This window comes from Anabrus simplex, chromosome 7 (assembly GCF_040414725.1).
Source record: "Anabrus simplex isolate iqAnaSimp1 chromosome 7, ASM4041472v1, whole genome shotgun sequence".
In the NCBI taxonomy this organism is placed as follows: domain Eukaryota; kingdom Metazoa; phylum Arthropoda; class Insecta; order Orthoptera; family Tettigoniidae; genus Anabrus; species Anabrus simplex.
Window position 1 is genome coordinate 120,945,255 of NC_090271.1, and position 26,874 is coordinate 120,972,128.

A 26,874-nucleotide genomic window follows, 5' to 3' on the forward strand; every position below is an offset into this window, starting at 1 on the left:
TTTACAATGGAACTGATCAGGATGCCAATATAATCGACGCACTGCGTGATTATACAGGACTGAATTGCGCCTGTCATATGCTCAACATGGTGGTAAGAAATGCGTTCAGTACCCAGTTTATGTCAGTTTGTTGCCTTCGCATTGGTGCCCTTATGTCTGTGACGAAAGGACTTGTTATATACGTAAAACGAAGTGGCCTAGTAAGCGCTCTTGAAATATCTTTGCAACAATCCCATGACACTCGCTGGAACACTCGTTTAATGATGCTAGAATCTGCACTGTGTCAGTATTCGGCTTTGTGAGAGAAACTTTCTGTAAATGGACAAGCAAGTCATTTGGATGGAGTCGATATCAGGCTGATGAACAAACTGATCGCACTCCTTAAGGTATGTATTTGTGATATTACTTAGCCTACTACATGCTTCGGCTTTGCCATTTGAAATACCAGGCAATTTAAATTCGTTCCATGTGGCGATCTTGATACACAATGTACGTAAGATACAGCCCAACGGGGAAGCATCAAAAGAATTAGAATGCGAGAAGTCACCCACACATCACCTTGTCTTACCATGGAAAATGACGCTCCTACATCTGACTCAGCCTCATACTGGGGACGCCTCTAAAATATAACTTTTGCGCAGTCACATCAAATCGTATATGGAAGAAAAGTTCATCATTCATAAGTACCATAAGGCGGCGACGTTCCTACGGGCACCATTTCGCCCTGAAAATTATATCTGACAATGAAAGATGCGATTTGGAAACGGAATGCACTAACTTGCATTGACTTAACGTGTTCTTCAGGATAATAGTGTGTTCAGGAACCATCAGTCTAAGTATTCACTTTGCTTCTGACTAATTCCAAATTTCTTGTATGAAAATAGCATAGAGATTGTACAGTATTTACCAATTGTTACACCTCTCTCCCCTGTTAGCAGCCTCAGTTTGCGTAATACTTTCACCTTACGTGACGCACTTTGATGCTGATTTACATAGGGTTGTAATTGATTATTTTTTTCTTTTTTTGATTAGGTATATAAGCCTTATGATGAACGAGGCGTGCGTGAATGATGAGCATTCCGATCTTCCATGGTCCTGGAACTCCACGAATATGCTACAGCCTTCCAAAGTAATGAGTTCGCTTCGTGGGCTGATGTTGATGATGGTCTCACTCGAACAAATGAGCTGGAAAGATATTTAAACCAAAATTGTGTAATGGAAGAAGATAGAGCGTCCTATTGGAGAACACATGGACAAAACTATCTACAACCTTGCCAAATCGCCATAAAAGTTATGTATGCAAGCGTCAAATGCAGCTGCAGAGAAAAATTTCAGTTAAGCGGGCATCATTCTCAACGCACGACGGTCTCTTCTACACCCAAACAATGTTGATGTTCTTTTCATTCGCAGTAATTCCACCATCATTAATCATTGACCAATAAACTAAGCACACTAAGTAAAAACAGTGTTCAGGTTTGTGTTGTTGGCATGTTGCACGTCATTTCAGTTAAGATCAAGTGTGAGGACGCAGCCAATAAAGCTTGGTAGATTGTGGTCGCGCCACTGCAAACACTGCAAGCGACAATAATAATAATAATTTCGTGTGGCTATTTCTAGCCGAATGCAGCCCTTGTAAGGCAGACCCTCGACGAGGGTGGGCGGCATCTGCCATGTGTAGGTAACTGCGTGTTATTGTGGTGGAGGATAGTGTTGTGTGTGGTGTGTGAGTTTCAGGAATGTTGGGGACAGCACAAACACCCAGCCCCCGGGCCATTGGAATTAACCAGTGAAGGTTAAAATCCCCGACCCTGTCGGGAATCAAACCATTCAGCCAACGAATCGGACACTGCAAGCGATTATATCCAACACGTGCTCCTGTAGTTCCGGCAAGCCGAGTATAGAAAAGTGCGGGAGATGTTACTGTGCGAGATATTTCAGTGAATAAGTTGAATTTTCTTTGCTTTCAGTTCCTAAACAGCCGGCCCCGTGGTGTAGGGGTAGCGTACTTGCCTCTTACCCGGAGGCCCCGGGTTCGGTGAATTAAAAGGTCAGTCTAATGTTGATCAAAATTTGGGTAATTCTAGTGTACTTTCTGATGCTGGAAAGGCAATATTATCGCTCAAAAGGTGCCTAAAAATTGCTAATCGAAATTTAATTCCAGCTAGGTCCAGTCTGAACTCAGAAAAATTGAGAATGAATTTGTTGTTGGAGGAGCGGGTTAGAAATACGCAGTCATTTAATTATAGAGATAACAAACACCTTAGCAAGAAGGAAAAGATGATAATCGACACCATGCTTAAGAAATGCCAGGTGAAATCTTCTAATAGAATGAGATACAACAATTTAATTCATTTTAGAGAGTTTATTGGTAAGAAAAATCACCGAAAGGATTCCGCCATTGTCTCTGCCCTCAGAAAGTCAATTGAGAAAACTTTGTAAAAGGGCTTAAGTGCCCTTATGGAGTTAATACGCATAACATAAATGCCATTTCAGATTTTCTTAAGGATGAAAAGAGTGATAATTCACGTTACGATGTTATTTTTGATGAAGTTAAGCTAAGAGAAGAAATCCAGTTAAATAGTTTTTCCCATAAAGTAGATGGATTATTCCGTCTCTTATTATCACTAGTGTTAGTTTTATATTTATTATCATGTACACTTAATTGTCGTGTTGTTCATTCTATAATCGTTTTTTATTACAATCTCCAAATTTTCTATTAGTACCATATTATTTTAAAAAGATTTGTTGTATTTAAATATTATATGTACGTTAATTATTTTAAATATTGTGGTTAAGTGTAAGAGAGGGTCTTGAGCCCTAACTTCGCCACGAATAAAGACGAATTACTTACTTGATTTAGGTAAACACACACACATACCAGACTTCCAGAAGAACTTGCTTGCAAATCACACACTAGCGTTTCTGTTCGTACTTTTTATGCATAATTGGTTGCAACCTGTTCATGTTTATGCAAGGATAAATGTTACTCCAGGAGACATTCTGTATATGTAGGTACACTCCAGTAACGTGTGCTTTCTGCAATATATGATGAAGGCCGTAGCTCTTATTTCCATCCACGATTTTTTCCATTGTATCCTGCCGTTGTATTTTAATTGTAATCTCTCATTGTTTTTTTTAAGTGTATAGTATATACTGTACTTATCAGTATCATTCCTAAGACCAGCTGATCGGTACTGTGGAGCTTGTCCACTCTGGCGCCGCCTGGCGGGGCACGCTTGAACTCGAGGAGTCCTCACACTTGTTCTTATATTCGCCATGGTTGTATTGTAACTTACTTTGAGTTAAACGCGAGTAAGGCCCCTTGAATATGTTTCGTGTTACTTAGTTTCATTTTCAGTCAGCTTGATGCCAATTGCAGATGGATATGTGAATTTCTAATAAAGTTTCCGTTTGTGTTCAATAATTATAATCATTATTACTGTTCATCGTTAGGGCCACTAAGGACCACGAGATTTCAGCTGTTTGTCTTCTTGCGGGTCCATCAGGTTTTCATCCTTTCGGAGCGTGCTTTCTTCCCTGCATCAGAATGGACATGCTTCAGTCGAGTTGGGACTTCTTCTTGGTGAACCTAAGTTTGTGTTTGAGTGGTGCACGGAGTTGAATGCCCGTATCTGAGATTCCATGCTTTAAAAGATCCTTATCGATCTCCACCAACCAAGGAGGAATCATTTTGAGACTTCTGAAGTACATATTTACATATTCTTCTAACTAGCAGTCTGAAGAGGTGAGCGTAAAATGTTATCCTTCTTTTTCGGATTACACGTGAAATCTTTTCGGTATGGGTGTAAATTTCTAAATGTCTTCGAAGTCTGTAAACACCATCTTTGAGATTGGGACTAAGAATTTCCTTTTCTTAATTGCCAGATTATTATTATTATTATTATTATTATTATTATTATTATTATTATTATTATTATTATTATTATTATTCCGAGGTATCTGTGGAACAGCAGAGGTGAAAGAAGGTGCGGGGGTGAACGGGCCTCAAAATACGAAATTAAAGTTAAGATAAAATTTAACAAGGTTATATTTTCTTTTCAAAATCAAGAAATAACAAGCATGGCAGGTACAGAGTAGCAAGGCAACAAAAGTACAATTACAGTATTTACAGGATTTGGGCTTCGAGCCCCGAACTCACAATTCTTGAGCAATTAGCCCAGCTTTACCCCAAAACAAGTTTCAGCAGAGGGGCAGAAAACCCCATTCATGCCCAGGAGCACTTGCTCCAAATTACACAGTAAAGCCTCCTCGAGGCACGCAGAACCAAATTTCAAAAAGGGCAAACCGCTCTCAACGTTCAAGCCTATAAAAGGCCACACCAAACTCCACCTTCAAGTTGTCCTCTAAGGACATAAACACAGGGGTAAAAATACCCAACCTACTGAGGCCTATTAAGTAAGGAAAGGTTAATTACGTGGCCTCTAAAATACCAACTTGAGAGGAGGCGTTCTTGCACTCCTAACACATTTTATATAAAACCTACTTGGCACTAGGCCGTTACTGCAAGGGCTAATCCCATACTAAAGAGGAGACTTTTAGAAGGAAACAGTTTACATTACATTACGGTTGAGAAAATAAGTTCACCTCAATGCAATATGAGTGGGAGCTCGAGAGGGTTAAGCACTCTCTATCCCAATTTATAATTAAACAGAATAGATATCGAGTGTCTTTACATTTTAAGGGAAAGTTACATGGTAAAAGGCTTCGGACCTGCCCCGAGAGTTAAACTGCTGAGCTAGCAAGAAAAGAAGTTATTAAACGGCCATTACCTTGTGGATGAACTGCTGCCCGAAGAAAGAGGCGCTTCCCGCCCCCTGCTACGTACTTTACACACTGAAAGATGTTACTGAAGTGGCGCGGAGACCCGAAAATCAGCAGTTTATATACTCTCGCGGAAAGTTCGAGGCGTTTCAGGAATGAGAACACCCTCCCACAATAATTTTATTGGCTAGGGTTAAGCAACATATCCCTGTTGAGGAAGATACACCTGATTGGTCATAAATTAATTATAGAAATTCGGGATTGGCTAAATTCAAAACAAGGGGAAAGAAAGGGTTATACAGCCAACTTAAACAATAACAGAAAGAAATTTAACAAGGAACAAACTTTTGAAATAAAAATTTCTCCAAAAAACAGTTCTTTCACTTCGCACTAGGGTGCACCATTGTAGTTCTTCAGTAGTGTCCTCTAGAAGAGAATGTTCACACTTCTTACTACAGGCAAAACAAAAATACATCGAAAACGACCCAGTTCAGAAACTTCAAAATTTCCAAGTAGTGACATATTCTGAGAAACATGAAAATTAACACATTAGATAAAGTTCAGACTTCCTCCAGTAGGGGAGTTTCAACTGGCGCAAAGTTTGAATTAGCGACGTGGAGGTGTACCACCCGGTACAATTATTATTATTATTATTATTATTATTATTATTATTATTATTATTATTATTATTATTTCAGAGCACGAGATATCTCTATCGTTTTATTTCGAACTGCGATTAGCCTACTTTGGAATTTGTTATTAACATACGAGAATTCGTATAGTGAGCGATCTGAACATTTCGTTGTGCACAGCGCACGCGTTATTGCGGGGAAGTAGTCAAGGTTAGTCTACTCCGGGTCCACTCAGCCCGAAGAGTACGACGGACTGCGGTGGGCAATATGAGACAAATGTTTTGGGCCAGTACGTGGCTGGGCTGTCGGAGTCCTTGGGGTTGAAGTGTTGCGCGCTGGGCCTCGCTGCAGGACTAGTAGTAGTAGTAGTAGTCTTTAATGGCTTTAAACGGAATAAATAACTAAATAAATCATATTTAATAATAAATTTTATTGCGCACAATGTGCAAAATTTACATATTACATCAATTAAATTACAATTCGCTTAAGGAGCACTTTGTTCAGAGCAAAATTGCTTCAGAGAGACTGTTCTCTTCATGCACTTCATTACGTGATATGTATCACACTGTTCTTTGCACAGTACACATACACACTCCTGGCTGGCCCGGTGGTAGGACTTCTTGGCACAGATACGGTGATGAAAGCCGTGTATTGCAAAGCGTGTCACCAAATGTCTCAACTCATATTCCTCTTTCATCCAATCCTTATTTATCAGTGCGTCTGTACTGTAAAAGCTTTCCTCGATCGAGTCCCTTTTCTCCCGTAGTTCTCGTAACAGCTCCTCGTATGCCGGAGTTTGCTGTAGAGGCATTTGTACTCTTAAATCCTCTATCAAGAAGGTTTCCCGTGCTAAGACATATACGTACCGGGATCGGGTGAATTTCGATACCCCTAGGACCCTCTTAAGGTATCTCGGTTTCATGCTTTCCAGATCTCGTAGCTGTTTACATGATAGGTACTCCCATATTACTTCTAATCCGTATGTGAGCGTTGGTAGCACCTTGACTTGGAAAAGTTTCATGGCCGTCTCCAGCGACATTCTTTGCAGATGTTTGATTTCACTTATGCTTCTAAGTGCAGCAGCTAATCTCTTCTTTATGTGTACTGAGAAGGTCGTCCCGGAGACTTGTAGTGTTATCCCTAGATACGTGAACTGGTTTATCGGTGTTAATGTGTGTCCCCCACATACAATGTAGTCACCTTTCGATAAGTGTCCTCCTCTCCTGAATACCATTAATTCTGTCTTCTTTAGATTCATCCTTAGCTCGTTGTCATCCGCCCATTGCGTGACAAGCTCCATTCCGTTTTGCAAATCTTTTATGTTATCAGCGGCTAGTGCCATATCATCCGCATGTATGTATATGCTTACATTTTGTGCTCCCTCTTTGATTTTTGTAGGGAGATCCTGGGTCAGCGCATTGAACAATAAAGGGCTCAAGGGGTCCCCTTGTAGCACTCCGATGGTCTGATCTATCCAGTCTGATTGGGATACCCCGTCACTGATTTGCACTTGGTTTGCCACTAGTATATTAGCTATTAAATTCGTCATATCCGATCGTCCGACGAGGCTTTCCAGTTTCTCGATTAATTTCCTTCTATTGACAGTGTCAAATGCTTTGGTGTAATCAATGAAGATTACATACTTCTTCCCGTGGGCTTGTGTTCTTTCTTGTATGTCCTTTAGCAGGCAGCTCGCCGCTATCAGGGTGGATCTCGCTTTCCGGAATCCAAATTGTTCATCAGGTTGGACCCATATATGCTCCAGGAGAACACTAGTAAGATACCACGCATACTACAAGATATCAGCGAGGGAAATCTGGATGAGGCCATAGCAGGAATAACGGAATTCATCGAAGAAGGAAATGCACCAAGGGAGGACACCAGGAAAGCGAAAAAATGGTTCGACAGGGAGTGTTACATTGAAAGGCGAATTACACTAGAAAAATTGCACATAGCTAGGAGAACGAAAGACAAAAGAGACCTGGAATGCTACCAGACAGCGAGGAGGAAATTCAAGGCGCTACTAATGCTGAAAAAAACGGGAATTTAGGGCAAAGGAAGACGAAAAGCTTGTAAAGGATGCTGAGAAGAACCCTTATAAGGCACTCAGACCACGGCAGCCGCGATTTCCAGCAGACATACCCATGGAGACCTGGGAGAATCATATGAGAGGTGTGTTAGCCCTTAAGGAAACCAGACCGAAGTTAGAGGAGAGGAAAGTGATAGAAAGAACTACAATCTTCACAAGTGAGGAAGTGAGAAAGGCCATCTCAACAAGCAAGGTAAACAAGGCACCGGGAATAGACGGACTTTGCGCAGAGCATCTAAAAGCTACATTACCGTACCTAGAACCAGTGTGGACAATGCTAATGAACAAATGCGTGGAATCTGGTAACATACCTAATGCATGGCGGAAGGCAGTCATAAAGATGCTATATAAAGGACAAGGGGACACAAGCAAACCAGAATCTTACAGAGGGATAGCCCTGGAGTCGGTGGCATTTAAAATACTCACCAAACTATTAGCACAGAAAATAAGTAACCTGATGGAACCACTGTTACCTGATAAATCATATTTGTGGGAATAGATGTATGGAGCTTGTGTTCTCATTATTTCTTTCTGTCTTATGTTCCTTTTTGCGAAAGAACTACGGTGAGTGAAGAGTAATGGTTGTTTTCGAGTTTTGTGGCTATAATTGTTATTTACCATCAACTATTTGTAGAGTTAAAAGGAGAATAACCAGGGGATTGTGAGATAATTTGAAATTTAGGAAGCGTAAATAGCATATTCGCGAGTTTGCCACCTCATATTTGGTAACTAGTTAAAAATGTATTTGCAGCATGTAGTAAGGAATATTTATTCTAATATAGTTAAATTAAAGCTACTACGACAATTATAAGATCGACCACGTAAAATTGAAGCCAAGTGATTTATAATGTCGCATTGTCCTGTTTTTTTTCTATTGGATAGTGGGAATTTTACATTCATTAGTTTTAGATGGTACCGACGATAGCATATATGAAATATTGCAACTATGAACGGAAATAAACTGAAAAGTTTATTTTCTCGTAGCATATATCTTACCATCAGTAAAGAAATGAAACAGGATTAGTGTCAGAATTGCCTATTTATTTTTTCCCGTGGATGCGTGGTTAGATTGAGAGGTAGCAACCCATCCTTTCAAGGTACCCGTAACATTTTATGGAGGAGAAAGAAACGTTTTTCGTGTCTGGAACTCTTCGGCTTTCTCATCTGTAGCAGTTCTGACATTTCTACTTAAAATGGTTGGAAAGATGTTCTTTTGCAATGTCGTGTATTGGAGGAAGATTATATTCCAAATTTTTTAACCAATGAAACCGGTTTTGGAATGAAAAAATACCTTTTAACGTCCCTTTAACTGTTATAGCTCTTTAGAGACGCCAGGATGGCGATATTTCGTCCTCCAAGTGTTTCTTTAACGTGCTGGAGGCTAACAACACATAATTGTCGCTTTTAAATGCCCTCTAATGCTACCGATCTCAACTGGAATCGAACTCGCTGACTTAGCAACAGAAGACCAACGACTAACAGACTGCTGCACTGAGATCGACAGTTTTAGAAATTATTTGATAATATGTTTGGCATGTTAAGAGTAATGCTTGTTATCAAGTCTTGTGACCATAAGCATTATTTGGCACCAGACTACTTCGTAATTCCATTCTGATGAGCTTTTTCAGGTCGAACATTAGCTGTCTTGCCTATGTTGGTAGTTGATAGTCATGTGAGTAGTGTGCTAGCTCCTGTACCCAAAATTGTGGGTTCGATCTCGACCTAGTTGTGAAGATGCTATGTTCGTGTCGACATCGGAAAGAATCCATGTTATGTAAATACAGTAGCTGTTAAGTTACTGCAGTAGCACCACCTGGTAATGAGAACGAATGTCGGAATTGCCATGCAAATAGCTCAGTTGGTGGCAGCTGTAGCCATATGGTATTATTACTATTCATTCATTCGTCTCGTTCCGGCCAACTAAAGACCACGCCGTTTCAACTGTCTCCTTCCCTGGGCTTTAAACATTTGCCCACTACTCCCGCATCCGTTGGCGGTGTTGTTCCTTTCTTTCTGCGGTCCACGCTTTCCCTGTTTTCAGCTTCTTGGAAGCAGAAGAAGATCCGCTCGGTTGAATTTGCAGGGCTCATTCTTGTTACTTGACCATAGAAAGCAATCCTTCTCTTCCGCATTGTATCGGTTATCTTTTCTACGTGGAAATAGATATTATTATAGCCGCCTTCTCTAAACTCTTGCAAATTTATTATTTTTACGATGAATAATATGGCAAATATTTACATCTTAGATGTTTTACTTGTTTCTTTCGTCTTACTGTTGTATTAATCTTATCAAAGAATGTTTTGTAACAACCAGAGGGGAAATAGTAAATTCTGGCACATTTTTATATAGTAGAAAGGTTACTATTCCCGATACTACAATGTTTTATCTGTCCCAAAGCAGGTCGTGAGTGAAAATGTACACGACACACCATCTAGTGGGGTTTCATTGCAGACTAGAACAGCCTCTGTCTGGCAGAGAGGAGTTGGGGACGCGGGAGACCTCAATCTGACACTGCCGGTGCCTAATTGTAAAGGGCGAGACGAGAGAGGACTAAGTGCAACTTCACTGAAGAAATCCTGCTTGTGGCCGTCGATTGAGATTTTTTTTTTTTTTTTTTTTTTTTTTTTTACAACCATCATGCGCGTGCAACTTGGCGCTCAGGGAGATCAAGAATTCAATCAGCTATCACTGAAAATCGTTCAGTCTCCGGATAATTTAACTGATAGTGTTTTTCAAGATATTTACAAAATCCATAGTGCTCAAAATACATGGCTTTGTGAATGAGCTGTTTCGACTCCGAAATATGGGCAGGTCGCAGAAATAAATCGGGGAAACATACGCGAATTCCGGGAGAAGAGAGGAAATATATGTCCATTAACTCGGTCATGAACGACGACGATGCAGTTCATCATCCAGTTGAGTTCCTCAATTCTGTTTCTGCACCTGCCACGCCAAACAGATGTGAAATTGCTTTAAAATTGTGCCGATAATGCTCTTGAGAAATAGGGCACCGGTACGTGCCTGAGAGTAAGGACAGTACACAGAAATATCAGTGAATCCGATATTTAAACCAGTACTGGAAGGGGGTGAAGCTGTATTTTTGTTCGTTGCTTTCACTCGAATTCTTTTCTTATAAATGCTCCAAGTGGTGTGACCCAAACATTTATGCTGAGGTTCTCTAATAGAAATATATCCCTTCCACTAACACAACGAATATCTGCAAGCTACTCAGTTGCACCCACAACGTTTTTCACACCTTCTAAACAACTCTTACGTTTAGGGTAATACTTTACTTATTAAGAAACTTGCCCTTTAATAGATAGACCGCCACATTCATACTTTCTCTCCAGCGGCGAATCAGATAGCTTTTCTCCATTTATCTGAACCACCACCTATATGGACGACCTGTCGAAAGCAGGTACGATAGCTAATACGTATCGCTGGAATTCTTGCACGGTAGCGTAGTCCATTGTTTTCCCAACACTGGCGCGTTTCCCAGTAGATGACAGTGCAGCATGAATGAATTAAGATTGTCGTTTGAGCAACGCAAGGCCGTGTTGAAGTGGTACTGATCGTACGAAAACATGATGGAGGTACAACGGCAATGACGTAATGTGTACGGAACTCAGCCACCAACACGTACAACAATTTATCGTAATGGGGATAAATGTTAGGCCGACGGTACTGTTCAGGATGTGCATTAGAAAAGGTCTGGCCGACCAAAAACATCAACATTGTACTAGGTCACCTCCAAATTATGTGAATCAGGGTGCACGTGAAAGCGGGGTAAGCTTATAAACCGTACGACGAATTCTGAAGGCTGCAAAGTGAAAAGTGTACATTTCAAGATCGCTGCTCGCTATGAACGAGGACGACCCGGATCGAAGGATGTAGTACTGCGAGTGGTTTGAAGGCATGGTTCACGAGGATGAACGGTTTGCAGGGATGTTTATCTGGTCTGAGAGGCGTAATTCAAACTGAACGGTACTGTAAACCGCTACAACTGCGTGTACTGGACTCCTGAAAATCCCCACGTTCACGTCGACAAACATGTTAATCCACCTGGTGTTAATGTGTTGTGTGGCATGTCATCCCGTGGTTTCATTTGCCCATTCTTCTTTGAAGGTACCGTAACTGTTGAGATGTATCTTCATATGCTGCAAACATCGATTTTACTTGCTATCTGAGAGGTGTTTGGAAATGATAAATTTTACCTACCCGCCTCACTACTACAGAGATGTCAGAGCCTACATGGATGAAAATCTACCTGGACGATGGATAGGTCGAAGGGGAGCTGTTGAGTACCCACCACGGTCTCCAAACATTACACCTCTTGACTTCTACCTATGAGATACCTTGAAAAATGAAGTTTATCGACAGAAGCCAGCTACACTGTACGAGCTACGAGAAACCATCGAGGCGTCCTGTGTGGCTATCACACCGGCAACACTGCCCGGCTCCATGGCTAAATGGTCTGCGTGCTGGCCGTTGGTCACAGGAGTCCCGGGTTCGGTTACCGACAGGGTCGGGAATTTTAACCATCATTGGTTAATTTCGCTGGCACGGGGCTGGGTGTATGTGTCGTCTTCATCATTTCATCCTCATCATGACGCGCAGGTCGCCTGCGGGCGCTGCACTTGGCGCGCCGAACATGTCCTCGGACACTCCCGGCACTAAAAGCCATACGCCATTTTTTTTATCGGCAGCACTAACAGCCGTAGTTCGGTCAGCAGTTCAGCGGCATCGACGTTGTTTGCCTGCTAATGGGGGTCACATTGAACACACAAAATAACCTTCCCCCCGTGCAAGAATTGTTACGGTATGCCATTGTGTTCCATTAATATTGACTATCAAAGATTGTCTACATTCTTCTGGACCCCTCTCTTTATTCAGTATATACATACTTATGACAATAAACAACAATTACAACATGTGTATATTCTTAAATCCAAATTATCGGGCTGTGGCCTGAACGAAATTCGATGGCTTCTTTTAGCAAAATAATGCTACAGATAGACCTTATATAAAACAGTTACAATTAAGATACTGTAGATATATGCAATAAATGCAAGGAATGCAATGCCTAATTTCTTATGCATTGTGAGGCAGATCAGAGTCATGCTTAAAAAGAATCTTCATTAGTTTTAAAGGGAAAGAAAATGAAAGGCAGGCAGATTGACGCAATATAAGTGGTGTGACAGAATTACACAAGAGGCTCACCATCGCTTCAGTTCATTAAATCATCTTGATGCAATGAATTTACTGAACTCAATCAACTTCTGTGACTACTCCGAAAACTTTCCAGAATAGGAACTCGAAGCAGCAGTTCAATATTATTCAGCTCTGTGTAAGAACAAGCTGAGGACAAAATACGCGTTTTGTGTGAGAGGCAGGACTTCAGAAACACTGAAGGCTCTGTTCCGTAATTTCAGCATATACTATCACACAATCCGCATTATACGTTCTGGAAAGTAACGAAGTTACTCAAAATTCTGATTACAACTCTAGTGACGACAGCAGAACCCGAAATATGTTTTTCATCACTGACAAGAATAAACTCACTCTTAAGGAACACCATGTCGCAGGAACGCACCACTGCACTTACAATGTTGTCCATCGAAAACAAGACGGTGTTATCTGTAGAAGGCTTCAACATCAAAGTGATAGAAAATGTCTGCACTAAGAAGGAGCGCCGCATGGATTTCATTTTTCGGCATTAGGTAAGTTTCTGTTATTGCTTTTTTTTTTAATTTTAGACTGTAGCACACTTAGCATTATTTTCAGCGGCCGCCACTGCTGGCTACGATATAGTCTGTCTACAGAAATTTCATCTGAGACCTTGACACGACTTGACTATGAGAGGATGCCATATTTATTCCAAGGATCGAGTTGCTGCGTTGCCCGTAATGACAACGGTGTGCAACATGTACTTTCGGCCGGACTACGGTCTTCACATTTACGAATTCAAAGATTTGATCGTTCACTGACCATCTTCTTTCCTGTTGCTGGGAGACATGAACGCCCGTAAGAGCCTCTGGGGTTCTCTTACGTCTTACGCTACCCGGTGGATTCATGAGCGATTGCTCCACCAATTCGATCTTTGTGTGCTCAACACATTGGAGCCTACAGACCTCAGCAGCGCACATGGCACATTCTCCCACTTGGATGTTACCTTGTGCAGCTATGTGCTAATTCCCCTGTTACTGTGGCAAGTACTCGATGATCCCTGTGATCGTACCCACTTCCTGATACATCTCACATTCTTTAATAAAAAGCGGTCCGAAGGAACGAAGCGCTGGTTACTTCGGCGGGCAAATTGACCAGAATGTTCGAAACGCGCAGCGATGGTCGATGAGGTGCTGGGGTCTGTTTACGACCACGTTTGTTCCATTACAACTGGAATTCTGGCTGCTACAGAGGAAACAATACCATCCTCTTCTGGCATCCCTCGCCGGAAACATGTTCCATTGTGGACCGTCGAAATCTTCCGATAGCCAAAAATATTGCGTTTAAACGCCTTTTCGCTAAAGCACTTTTCTTGTTTCGAGAGAGCAAAAAATCTACTTGGGTAAGGTATGTGTCTTACATGACGGCACGTACTCCATCATCACAAGTGGGGACAAAACTGCGCCGTATTATCGGAGTCCGGAACATTTCTTCAGTATTCGGAATTTCCATCAGTGCAGATATAGTTACTATTCCTCGTGTCATTGCTGATCACATCGCGACATATTTTGCAAATACGTCCAGCTCAGGGGGATACGACCCTGAAATTCTGCCTATTAAGCGCGAGGCATATGTTTGTCACCTCTCATTTGCCGCATTTACTACGTTTTCCAATAACGTGCCTTCCACGGAGTGGGAATCGCAGAATGCGCTCGCATTGTCGAGGAAGATGGTTCCTGAGCCGACATAATTATTGATCAAATGCTGAAACACTGGAATGACCGATGTCTCAATGATATCCCCACCCTGTTCAATAGAAGATGAAGTGAGGGAGAATTTCCATCAGAATGGCGTGAACTTGTTGTAATACCAATTCCCCAGCCATGTAAAGATCCAACGGTCCTGGATAGCCATAGGCCAGTGTGCCTAACAAATGGCCTCTGTAAGGTATTTGAAAGGATGTTGAACCGGTGCCTTGGAGGAATGAGGTCTTCTGAATAACTACCAGTGTGATTTTCGCTCTCATCGATCTGCCACCTATCATATGTTAGACAGTAGAGCGCCATTCATGAGGCCTTTCTCCGGAAGGAACACCGGCTCCTATGCTGTTGTACTACAGCAATCCCGAGGAGTGTAGGACGTCGTTAACTCCGTTGGCACGACGATATAAAGAGTTGCGCCGGAGTAAACTGGTTGCGGACTGCTCATGAAAGAACACGGAAAAGACTGGGGAAGGCCGATGCTCAGGAGTGGACGTCCCCAGACGGAAAAGGACTATTATAATTACTACCGTCTACTTGATGCTATAGACCTTTTTTAAACAAGGTATGCTGACAATAGAAAACGTTCTTTTTAAACATCTTAAAAATGAAGGGCTAAGAAGGTCGAAGACAAAAAGATGTAGTGAATTTGATTTGCCAGAAAGTTCTCAGATTGATAATTCTGAGTTTCCTTCCCTCCTGATTGATGAAATGAAGTGAATTTTCATGTTTTCTAAATAAAAACAGGCTTGTATTTTTGGATGATCGTTGATATCGTGATCATAATAGGGCACCTCCAGTTTTACTGAATTCCGAAGCACAGAGATGTGAAGTTGGCCTGTTTCTTGTTTTCCGTACTTGAAAATTGTCATCAGTGTGCTTTTTCTAAAAAATGAACTAACTGGTAATGTTATAATCTATGTATATACAGGGTTATTCATCTAACATGTTACACGGAAATAATTTCTAAACCATTATAGATATCGGCATTCTGTTTTCATATTCGTAAATGATATCCAGGATCTCGTAAAATAACGTGCTACTCAGTCTCATGGGGTGATTAATACCCGAGATATTGATACTAACTCCATATTTTTAAATAGAATGGCACAAATTCATACACCTGACCTAAAAGTTAAACTGCGTACAAGTTCAAATATGTAAGTATTTCAAAATCGGACAATTACTTTTTGAGATATAAATAAGAACAGCATGCGCAATTTTGCATGTCGCGTCTGACGGCGTGAAGTCGGACAAGGACATATTGACGCGCAAGCAGTTTCCTGGGAGTGAGTTCAGCCACAGAACGGATACCAGGCATGTACTGTAAACATAATGTGATGTACCCTAACATACCCTTGGTGTGACACGTTATTGTATGGCTGGCAAACAAACAATGGGGAAGGGAGATTAAAGTTTTTCTGCTTTGTTTTGTTTTGTTGTTTTGACATCCATGTGTAATAGGTTGCGCTCAGTTTAGCGTTTTTCCCCGCGGATGGGAATGTGAAGGATTTCGAAAGGACGTCGGCCGTGGCCTATCCCAAAAGTACCTATCCGGCATTTGCCTGGTGTTTAACATGGGGCACCATGAAAATCACTTTCAGGTTGGGCGAGGCAGGACTCAAACTTGCGCTCTCCCGAATGCACGCTACTACAGTCGCGCTTGAGCTCCGCAGAGATTAATGCGTGTAAAATAAATAAATAAATAAATAAATAAATAAATAAATAAATAAATAAATAAATAAATAAATAATAGTGTTGCTGCCATCTCACCACGATCAGCTCTGAACATCCCACAAAATCAGTCGAGCTGTTTGTCTCCTAATGTCTAACCTATCCCAACCCAAATAATCCAGCATTGGTAACACTGCTCCTTCGCCTGAAATAACCCAGCACAAAACGAGGTGCGCTTTGTACTACACACACACACACACACACACACACACAAGCAAGCAAACGGGGCTACATGACCACGCTGTCTAAGCCTGGAAATGAAATAACAACAAACAGCCACTCTTCTCCGCAGCCTGTCGAGTTTCTTAATCACGTGTAGCGGCTAGCATTCGTAGCTGTCGCCGCGGTGGTCCGGTTTCAATTCCCGGCTCTGATAAGCAATTTAATTCTGGTTGGAGGGCTGGAACGGGCTACACTCAGCCTCGTGATGCAAAACGGGGAAGAGGTGGGTTCGGTACCCATCTCAGCTATCCTAGAAGTGTTTCCGTGATTTCCCACCGCTACTCCAGGCAAATGTCGGGATGGTTGCTTGCTTACTTACGACAACGGACGCCTCCGTCCCGATTCCTCACGGGAATTACAAATACAGTACAGTACTACAGACACCACAATAACACAGGTTATCAGACACATTCTAACAGACATACAGTACACACACACACTCACACCCAAGCACATGGGGCTACACGACCACGATGTCCAAGCCCCGGAAATGAAATAACAACAACTGTTATCTGTACCCCTTCGAGTGTCTTAATCACGTACGTCTGGAGAGGAACCCGAACAAGAAGATGCATTACTGGAAGTGCGACTGTATATGCATTACTGTTCTGGAGTAAACTTAGTATTTTAAAATGTGGATGTTGTCATGCAATCGCTATTTATTTATTAATTTTTTTTTTTTTTTTGCTAGTTGCTTTACGTCACACCGACACAGATAGGTCTTATGGCGACGATGGGATAGGAAAGGCCTAGGAGTTGGAAGGAAGCGGCCGTGGCCTTAATTAAGGTATATCCCAGCATTTGCATGGTGTGAAAATGGGAAACCACGGAAAACTATCTTCAGGGCTGCCAACAGTGGGATAACTTTCGTTATGTTCCTTTCAAGGCAAAGTACTTACTTTATTCCTTTTAAACACATCACATCAACCCTACCTGTCCTGTCATGAGTTCGCCTGTCGTACACACTTTGCAAACCCATCATATGTGTACGATATGTTTACATGCCTGGTATCCATTCTGAAGCTGAACTCACTCCCAGGAAACTGTTTGCGCGTCAATATGTCCTTGTCCGACTTCACGCCGTCAGATGCGGCATGCAAAACCGCGCGTGCTGTTCTTATTTATATCTCAAAAAGTAATTGTCCGATTTTGAAACTACTTGCATATTTGAACTTGTAGGCAGCTGAACTTTCAGGCCAGCTGTATGAATTTGCGCCTTTCTATTTAAAAATATGGCGTTAATACCAATATCTCGGTTATTAATCAACCCATGAGACTGAGAAACACCCCATTTTTAAAAGACCATTCACGAATATGAAAACAGAATGTCGATATCTTTAATGGTTTAAAAGTTATTTCACCGGGCGAGTTGGCCGTGCGCGTAGAGGCGCGCGGCTGTGAGCTTGCATCCGGGAGATAGTAGGTTCGAGCCCCACTATCGGCAGCCCTGAAGATGGTTTTCCGTGGTTTCCCATTTTCACACCAGGCAAATGCTGGGGCTGTACCTTAATTAAGGCCACGGCCGCTTCCTTCCAACTCCTAGGCCTTTCCTATCCCATCGTCGCCATAAGACCTGTCTGTGTCGGTGCGACGTAAAGCCCCTAGCAAAAAAAAAAAAGTTATTTCCGTGTAACATGTTAGGTGAATAACCCTGTATAATAAGAGTTTTGTCTGTACATTGTTCAGAATTTAAAAAGAATGGTTTTGCTATATCGGACGTGACTACAGTAAGAAGGAAATTTATTTTTTAATTTTCCGTCGTGTCTGTCTGTCTGTCTGTCTGTCTGTCTGTCTGTCTGTCTGTCTGTACGCGCATCACGAGAAAACGGCTGAAGAGAATGTAATGAAAATCAGTATGTAAAGTCCGTGAATGAAGCTCTACAATCTAGGCTAAAAATAATTGTTTTCACGCTGAGTGAAATGGTAGTTGAGGGAAGGGCCTAAAACTTAATTCTCAAATATTATGTTATTAATGGTCCTATCAATAAATACTATGTAACTAAAGTTACATAGAATTAAGTTTTTTTGATCATTTATGTCGTGTACATTTTTACCGTACAGGTTAGATAGAAATATTTGTGAATTTTTTTATTTTTGTTGGTAAGTCCAAATCAGCGCCCAACCACGAGAAAATGGGTGAACAGAATGTAATGAAAATTGGTATGTAAAGTCTGAGAATAAGGTGCTTCGGTCCAGGAAATAAATAAATTTTATTCACGCTGGATGAAATGGTAGTTGGGGATAAGGGACCTAAAATTTAATTTTTTAAATACCTGTTATTGGTCCTTTTGAAAAGTACTACATAACAAAAGTTCTGTAAAATACAAATTCCAATCATTTATGTTTTATACAGTTTTTTTTTTTTTTTTTTTTTTTTTTTTTTTTTGCTAGTTGCTTTACGTCGCACCGACACAGATAGGTCTTATGGCGACGACGGGATAGGAAAGGGCTAGGAGTGGGAAGGAAGCGGCCGTGGCCGTAATTAAGGTACAGCCCCAGCATTTGCCTGGTGCGAAAATGGAAAACCACCTTCAGGGCTGCCGACAGTGGGGTTCGAACCTACTATCTCCAGAATACTAGATACTGGCCGCACTTAAGCGACTGCAGCTATCGAGCTCGGTTTATACAGTTTTACCCTACCGACTACGATAATACAATAATGAACTTAGACTTTTGTTACTTAGTCCATATCCACGCCAAGCATTGTTAAATGGAAATATTTTTCAATCGTGTTAACTGGCGATGGTTTTCACAATCACTACTGATCTGCATTTAGGGCAGTTGCCCAGGTAGCAGATTCCCTATCTGTTGTTTCCCTAGCCTTTTTTAAAACGATTTCAAAGAAATTGGAAATTTATTGAACATCTTGATAAGTTATTCCAATCCCTAAAATAAACTAATATTTGTCCCAGTTTGTCCTCTTGAAATACAACTTTATCTTCATATTGTGGTCTTTCCTACTTTTAAAGACACCACTCAAATGTATTCGTCTAATAATGTCGTTCCACGCCATCTCTCCACTGACAGCTCGGAACATACCGCTTAGTAGAGCAGCTCGTCTCCTTTCTCCCAAGTCTTCCCAGCCCAAACTTTGCTACATTTTTGTAACCCAACTCTTTTGTCGTAAATCGCGCAGAACAAATCGAGCTGCTTTTCTTTGGATTTTTTCCAATTCTCGAAAGGAATCCTGGTGAGGGTCCCATGCACTGTAACCATACTCTAGTTGGGGGTCTTACCAGAGACGAATATGCCCTCTCATTTACATCCTTACTACAACCCCTAAACACCCTCATAACCATGTGCAGAAATCTGTATCCTTTATTTACAATCCCATTTACGTGATTACCCCAATGGAGATCTCTCCTTATATTAACACCTAGGTACTTACAATGATTCCCATAAGGAACTTTCACCCCATCAACGTAGTAATTAATACTGAGAGGACTTTTACTATTTGTGAAACTACAAACCTGATTTTTAACTCCGTTTATCATCATACCATTGCGTACTGCCCACATCACAAGATTGTAGAGGTCATTTTGCAGTTGCTCACAATCTTGTAACTTATTTATTACTCTATACAGAATAACATCATTCGCAACAAGCCTTATCTCAGATTCCACTTCTTTACTCATATAATTTATATATATAAGAAAACATAAAGGTCCAATAATACTGCCTTGAGGAATTCCCTTCTTAATTATTACACGGTCAGACAAAGCTTCGTCTACTCTATTTCTCTGAGATCTGTTTTCTAGAAATAAAGCCACCCATTCGGTCACTCTTTTGTCTAGTTCTGTTGTACAGACTGTTATCAGACTATCAGTTATCAGACTGTGCCTCTTATAATGGGCTTCTGATAAGTTCACCTACATACACCCCAGCGTCAGTGGGTAGGGTCTGACACATCCCACTCTGATGAGTCTAGTGTCAGACCTAAGACAAAACGCTGGTTAATAGATCAAACGCCTGAAAAGCCTTACATCTGATCTGTAGTTCTGTTGTACTCGCTTTTGCCAGTAGTCTCCCATGATCCACCCCTAGACAGGTCAATCGCGATAGAGTCCATTTGACCTCCTGAATCCAAGATATCTACTATATCGTGCTGGAATCCTACAAGTTGAGCTTCAGTGGAATAAATTTTCCTAAACCCGAAATGCCATCTATCGAACCAGTTATTAATTTTGCAAACATGTCTAATATATTCAGAACGAATGCTTTCCCAAAGATTACATGCAAGGCATGTCATCAAACTGACTGGGCTGTAATTTTCAGCTTTAATTCTATCATCCTTTTCTTTATACACAGGGTCTGCTAATACTACTAATAGCAACTCTCCATTCATTTGGTATAGCTCCTTCATGCAAACAATAATCAGATAAGTACTTCAGATATGGTACTATATCCCAACCCATTGTCTTTAGTATATCCCCTGAAATCTTATCAATTCCAGCCGCTTTTCTAGTTTTAAGTTTCGCATCTTATTGTAAATGTCGTTGTTATCATAGGTAAATTTAATACTTCTTTAGTTTTAGTCCTCTTCTAACTGGACATTATCCCTGTAACCAACAATCTTTACATACCGCTGACTGAATACTTCTGCCTTTTGAAGTTCCTCGCATGCATACTCCCCTTGTCAGTTAGCGATTCCTGGAATGTTCTTCTTGGAACCTGTTTCTGCCTTAAAGTATCTATACATACCCTTCCATTTTTCACTAGAATTTGTATGACCGCAAATTATGCCTGCGATCGTGTTATCCTTAGCTGATTTCTTTGCTAGATTCAATCTGCTAGTAAGTTACTTCGATTTCTTTTTACTTCCGCAGGTATTTCTAACTTTGTTTCTTTCGAATCTGCACCTCCTTCTTAGTCTCTTTACTTCTCTGTTTTAATATAGTGGGTCTTTACCATTCCTTACAACCTTTAAAGGTACAAACTGTTTTCACATTCCTCAGCAATTGCTTTAAACCCATCCCAGAGTCTGTTTACATTTTTATTTACCGTTTTCCACCGATCATAGTTAGTTTTTGAAAACTCCCTCATGCCTGTTTTACCAGCCATATAGTACTGCCTGATAGTCCTCCTTATATAACCTTCCTTTCTATCACATTTACTTTTAACTACGACAAAAATAGCTTCGTGATCACTAATACCATCTATTACTTCGGTTTATCTACAGAGCTCATCTGATTTTCCAGCACCACGTCCAGAATATCCTGCCCTCTAGTTGGTTCCATCATTTTCTGATTATGCTGTCCTTCCCATATGAACTTATTTGCCATTTGTTGGTCATGCTTCCTGTCGTTCGCAATTCCCAATTGACATTTGGTGAATTGAGATCTCCCACTACAATCATATTCCTTTCCATATCGTTTCCCACATATCTCATTATCTTATCAAATAATTCTGATTCAGCGTTAACGCTACCCTTTCCCGGTCTGTACACTCGTAAGGCATCAATTTGCCTATTATCTTTAAAAACTAGCCTTACACCTAGAATTTCATGTTTGTCATCGTTAATATTTTCATAGCTTAACAAATTCTTCTTTTACCAGAATGAATACTCCTCCTACCATTCCTATCCTATCTGTTCGATACACACTGCAGTTCTATGAGAATATTTCTGCATCCATTATGTATCGTTTCTCAGCCATGATTCTACTCCTAATACAGTATCTGGTAAGTATATATCTATTAAATTGCTTAATTATATCCCTTTCTTTACAATACTTCTACAGTTCAACACTAACATTTTTATGTCGGGGGACAACGTTGCTCAACGCCCGTAGGTATAACCTTGAAGTACCCTACACGTGTCCTCTGGGTGGTGTTAATAGAGCAATAACAACAATAAGATGCCGCCTTGCTGCCCTACTGGGCCTCACGGCTATGACAATCGAGAAATCAACTTAATAATAAAAACAGTCCTTCTGAAGACTCGCATTTCCATACCCGAACCTTTGGCTCTCAGTTAACAATTTGCTAACTAAACATCGAAGGCATCAGTAAGGCAAAAAGTGAATACTTATCCAAAATCCTTCTGGATCACTCCGTGGATGTAGTTGTGCTTTAGGAATCTTATACAGAAGATGACCTTCAACTGAACTGTGGGGGGGAAATTCCAAGATACCAATTATTAACTACAGCAGTAAATCATCCTAAATATGGCATTGCCGTTTTGGTCAGGAAAGATATAGTGAACTATGATATTGTGAATCAAACTTTCTACTCCCCATCTATACAACTGCAGAATGTTGTGATATGATAACCAATGTGCATAAGCCACCTACAATCAATTGGCCAGATTCCATTATGCTGGTACATACAGAAAATAACAATAATTAGAGACTTCAACAGCCACCACAATTTATGGGGGTATGATGAGTGTGATGAGAATTGTGACAGATCATCTAGATAGCATGTCCTGACTGACCTGACCTGACCTGACCTGACTAACTGACTGACTGACCAACCATCGCCGAGCCAAATCTGCTGGGCGTAAAGAAATGAAATTATGGAGATACATTTATATTACAATGTAGGTGCTCACTAAGGGAGGATTTTTTGACATTCCTTCTTTACGGACGTGAAAAGGGGGGGGGGGGGATTTTTAAAATGAGTGTATCTATATCTCAAAAACTTAGCAGTTTAAAGAAGTGAATATTGGTATTTGGAATCATCTTTAAAAATAAAGAAATATGTATTTATTTGTTTCAAAAAAGGTGAAAAGGTGGTTGAATACCTTTTATGAGGATACTCATATCTCGAAAACTGAAGATGTAGTCATGAAAATTGGTATTCGAATCCCCTTTAAAAATAAAGAAACACGTGTTTTTTTGTTTTTGGAGGAGGAGGTGAACATGAGTGACAAATGGGGTGAATTTTTAAAATGAGTATATTTACAGTAAATCTAAAAAACATAACAAGTTACAGACGTGAAAAATTGGTAATTGGAATCTCCTGTAAAAGTAAAGGAACACGCATAAGTTGTTTTCTGAAAATCCATTTAAGGGGGTGAATTTTTAAAATGAGCATATCTGCAGTATATCTTAAAAAAAAATGAACATATTACAGACTTGAAAATTGGTATTTTTAATATTTTTAAAGTATCACGTATTTTTTGTTTTCGGAAAGAAACACTTAAGGGGCAGGAGTTGTAAAAAGGACTAAAAAGGGGGTTGAATTTTTTTTTTGTGAGGATACTTGTATCTCAAAAACTGAAGATGTTACAGACATGAAAATGTGTAATTTGAATTTCCTTTATAAATAAAGAAACACGTATACTTTTCTTTTAGGAAAATCCAATTAAGAGGGCATAAATTAATTGAATTCTTTGTTTGAGGATGCTTATATCTCGAAAACGAAGGGTGTTAGCTCCGTAAACGGAATTATTCATCCCTCCAAAACCGTGTGACGTACAAAGTTGTAATTTTACGAGAAGGGTTGTCGTTTATGTCCTAGGTGTAAAATATCGTATACTTCAAAATATTTCTCACCTAAGGGGTTTAGATGATGGTTGCCTCTCAAAAACACAATATCTATTCTTTCGAAACCTTTCAGGTACGAACTTAATTTTTTTTTTTAATGATGGGTGGTCATCTATATACTAGATGTTAATAAATATTTAAAAACATTCAATCCTTAAAAATGTATTCATTCCTCCATTAGTGTTCGACGAATAAAATCAAAATTTCACAGGTTGGTCGCTTTTACATTCTAGATGTTAAATAAGATGGGGATTAAAACATTCAAATTCTTCCGTATGGGGTTCAAATTAATATTATATCAGAAAATAATAATTTCCCCAAAACCGTTTGACGTACGAACTGAGGGAGTATTTTACAGGCTCAGCTGACAGTGGGCTCTCCAAAATGTAAAACCTTGAATGGAAACTTTCAGTTTAAAGCCCTAGCGAAGCACGGGTATCTTGCTAGATGTATATATAGATTAGTGCTAAAATACCTAGTATACAGACAAATAAATATTTTCCGTCAATCAACAATACAGTCGCGCGTTAGTTATACCAGCATGGCCTGCACACCGCCATATGTTTCGCCACCTTTAGCGCTAGTAGTCACCTAAACGTTCCCCATTACTACTTATGCTTTCTTCTTGCTTTTAGAGCCGAACACCATATCGTCTGGATATAAGATTATAGTTGCCTTCGATTCTGCTGTTTTTATTTCCGTGACGTCTGCCGTGTAGATATTAAACAATGTAGGACTGATTGGGTATAGCTGCAGCACGTTATTTGTTCGAGTGATTTTCCTTGATGTTGCGACATTGTTATTTATTTGGACGTGATTATACGCGGAACTTTTTCTAGTATTCTCGTTATAGGGTGGTCGTTTCCTATCTTCCCTTTTAGTTTCCCCATCAGTATTTCCCTGTTTCAGGTCAAAAGCTTTCTTGACATCTACGAAGACCACGCAGTACTGTCCAGCTCCATGGCTAAATGGTTAGCGTACTGGCCTTTGGTCACAGGATTCCCGGGTTCGATTCCAGGCAGAGTCGGGAATTTTAACCATAATTGATGAATTTCGCGGACACGGGGACTGGGTGTATGTGTCGTATTCATCATCATTTCATCCTCGTCTTCGGGTGTCAAATCAGAAGACCTGCACCTGGCGAGCCGAACTTGTCCTCGGACATTTCATTTCATTTAACACGCCGTACTTTCCTCTGGGGTGTCTTAGCGCTTTCCCTATTTGCTGCATTTGGTAAGTAACAGCTTAAAGGGTGCTTCTCTCTTTGCCGACGCCGAACTGGCATTCTGATATTTATTGGTCGGTTATCACTAGGGGCCTCTTGTTGAGGATTTTCGTAAACAGTTTCAATGTAGTATTTTCTAATACTACTCCTCTGAACGAGTTTAGAATAGCGGTGTTTCCTTTCCCCTTTTACAGAATCTTCATAGTTGTTTTCCAGCTTTCAGGTATCTTCCCTACTTCAAGACACTTGTTCATTAAATCCACCCAGAGATCTTGCATTATATCCATGAAAGATATTATCTGTTCTCGCAGCCTCCTTGTTTTTCCCATGTTTTATTGCTATCTGTACCCCTTCTTTTGTTATTGGGTTGTGCATATGTCTGTTTGTTGTAAAGATGCCATATGCTTCGTCTCTCTGTTGTTTATTTAAAATACCTGTGAAATGTGCCCCGGAAGGACGTGGGTTCGAATCCCCGTTAGGAAGTCGTAAAATTTAAGAAACGAGATTTCCACTTCCGGAGGTGCACATGGCCCTGAGGTTCACCCAGCCTACACCAAAAATAAGCACCAGGTTAATTCCTGGGGGCAAAGGCGGCCGGGCGTAGAGCTAACCACTCTATCCCACCACGTGCCAAGGTTACGAATAGTGGAAGCCTTTATCTTCCACCACTCCAAGGGCCTACATGGCCTGTACGGAGATGACTTTGCTTTGCTATGTGAAATGTGCCTCCTATTTTTGTACTGGTATGTCTCCTATAGTGAGTGGGGTTTTCTTCTGTAGTGCTAGGAAGGGATCGGCCTTAGCTTCCTCTTCCACCTGTGGCTCTTTCTCCATGTGGACTGTTCTTTTCTTTAATAGTTGTTTGACCGAGCTCGATAGCTGCAGTCGCTTAAGTGCGGCCAGTATCCAGTATTCGGGAGATAGTAGGTTCGAATCCCACTGTTGGCAGCCCTGAAAATGGTTTTCCGTGGTTTCCCATTTTCACACCAGGCAAATGCTGGGGCTGTACCTTAATTAAGGCCACGGCCGCGTCCTTCCCACTCCTAACCCTTTCCTGTCCCATCGTCGCCATAAGACCTACCTGTGTCGGTGCGACGTAAAACAACTAGCAAAAAAAAAATAGTTGTTTGTATTTGTTCCTCTTCTCTGCGTTGTGGGTTAGGTCTTCTCGCCGTTTATAAGTTTTGGCTTTACAAACATCAGACATACTAGTCCTCACAGAAACATTCCTCACGAAACATATAGACATACAAGGATTCTACTCTATCCACTCCCTAGCAAGGAAACCAACAGAAGGAAGGCCATCAGGAGGTGTATCTATCTACTACAAACCATGGATAGGACCCATGAAGACCCTACATACAGAAGAAAATCTAATAATTGCAAAAACAATCAAGTTCACTGTAATAGGCATTTATATAAGCCCGAACACAGACATAGAAGAAATAATGGAGCTCCTAACGCTTTCCTTCAGGAAAATTCCAAACACAGAAGAAAATATCATACTAGCAGGAGATATGAACTGCAGACTAGACAAACCCGACATGAAATGTAGAGCTGTCCTCACATTTCTTGATGAAGAAAACTTCAAATTAGTGAATGACCCAAAACATAAAACTTACTTTGCCCACAATGGAAGTAGCACCATCGACTTGGTATTCCATAAAGGAGACGATATACACATTCTAGAACAAAAGGGATTGTGGACTTCACCAGTAACCCCGCTGAGAAAACACATCCCCATACAGACCAAATTCTCACTCAAGATTCCAAAGAA

At 40.7% G+C, this 26,874-nt stretch overlaps 2 protein-coding genes across 5 annotated transcripts in view; one reads left to right on the forward strand and one right to left on the reverse strand.

Moving 5' to 3' along the window:
* The window catches only part of icln (chloride nucleotide-sensitive channel icln), a 246,224-nt gene that overhangs the window by 150,988 nt on the left and 68,362 nt on the right, over positions 1–26,874 (reverse strand). The window lies entirely within an intron of this gene.
* Acsl (Acyl-CoA synthetase long-chain) overlaps positions 1–26,874 on the forward strand; it is a 273,218-nt gene that overhangs the window by 50,074 nt on the left and 196,270 nt on the right. For 2 of the 4 annotated variants that reach the window (XM_067151294.2, XM_067151296.2), the window contains exon 2: positions 1,968–2,047. The exons of the other annotated variants lie outside the window; for them this stretch is intronic. The gene's annotated coding sequence lies outside the window, so the exon portion shown is untranslated. The remainder of the gene's footprint in view (positions 1–1,967; positions 2,048–26,874) is intronic. 4 annotated transcript variants of the gene reach the window in all.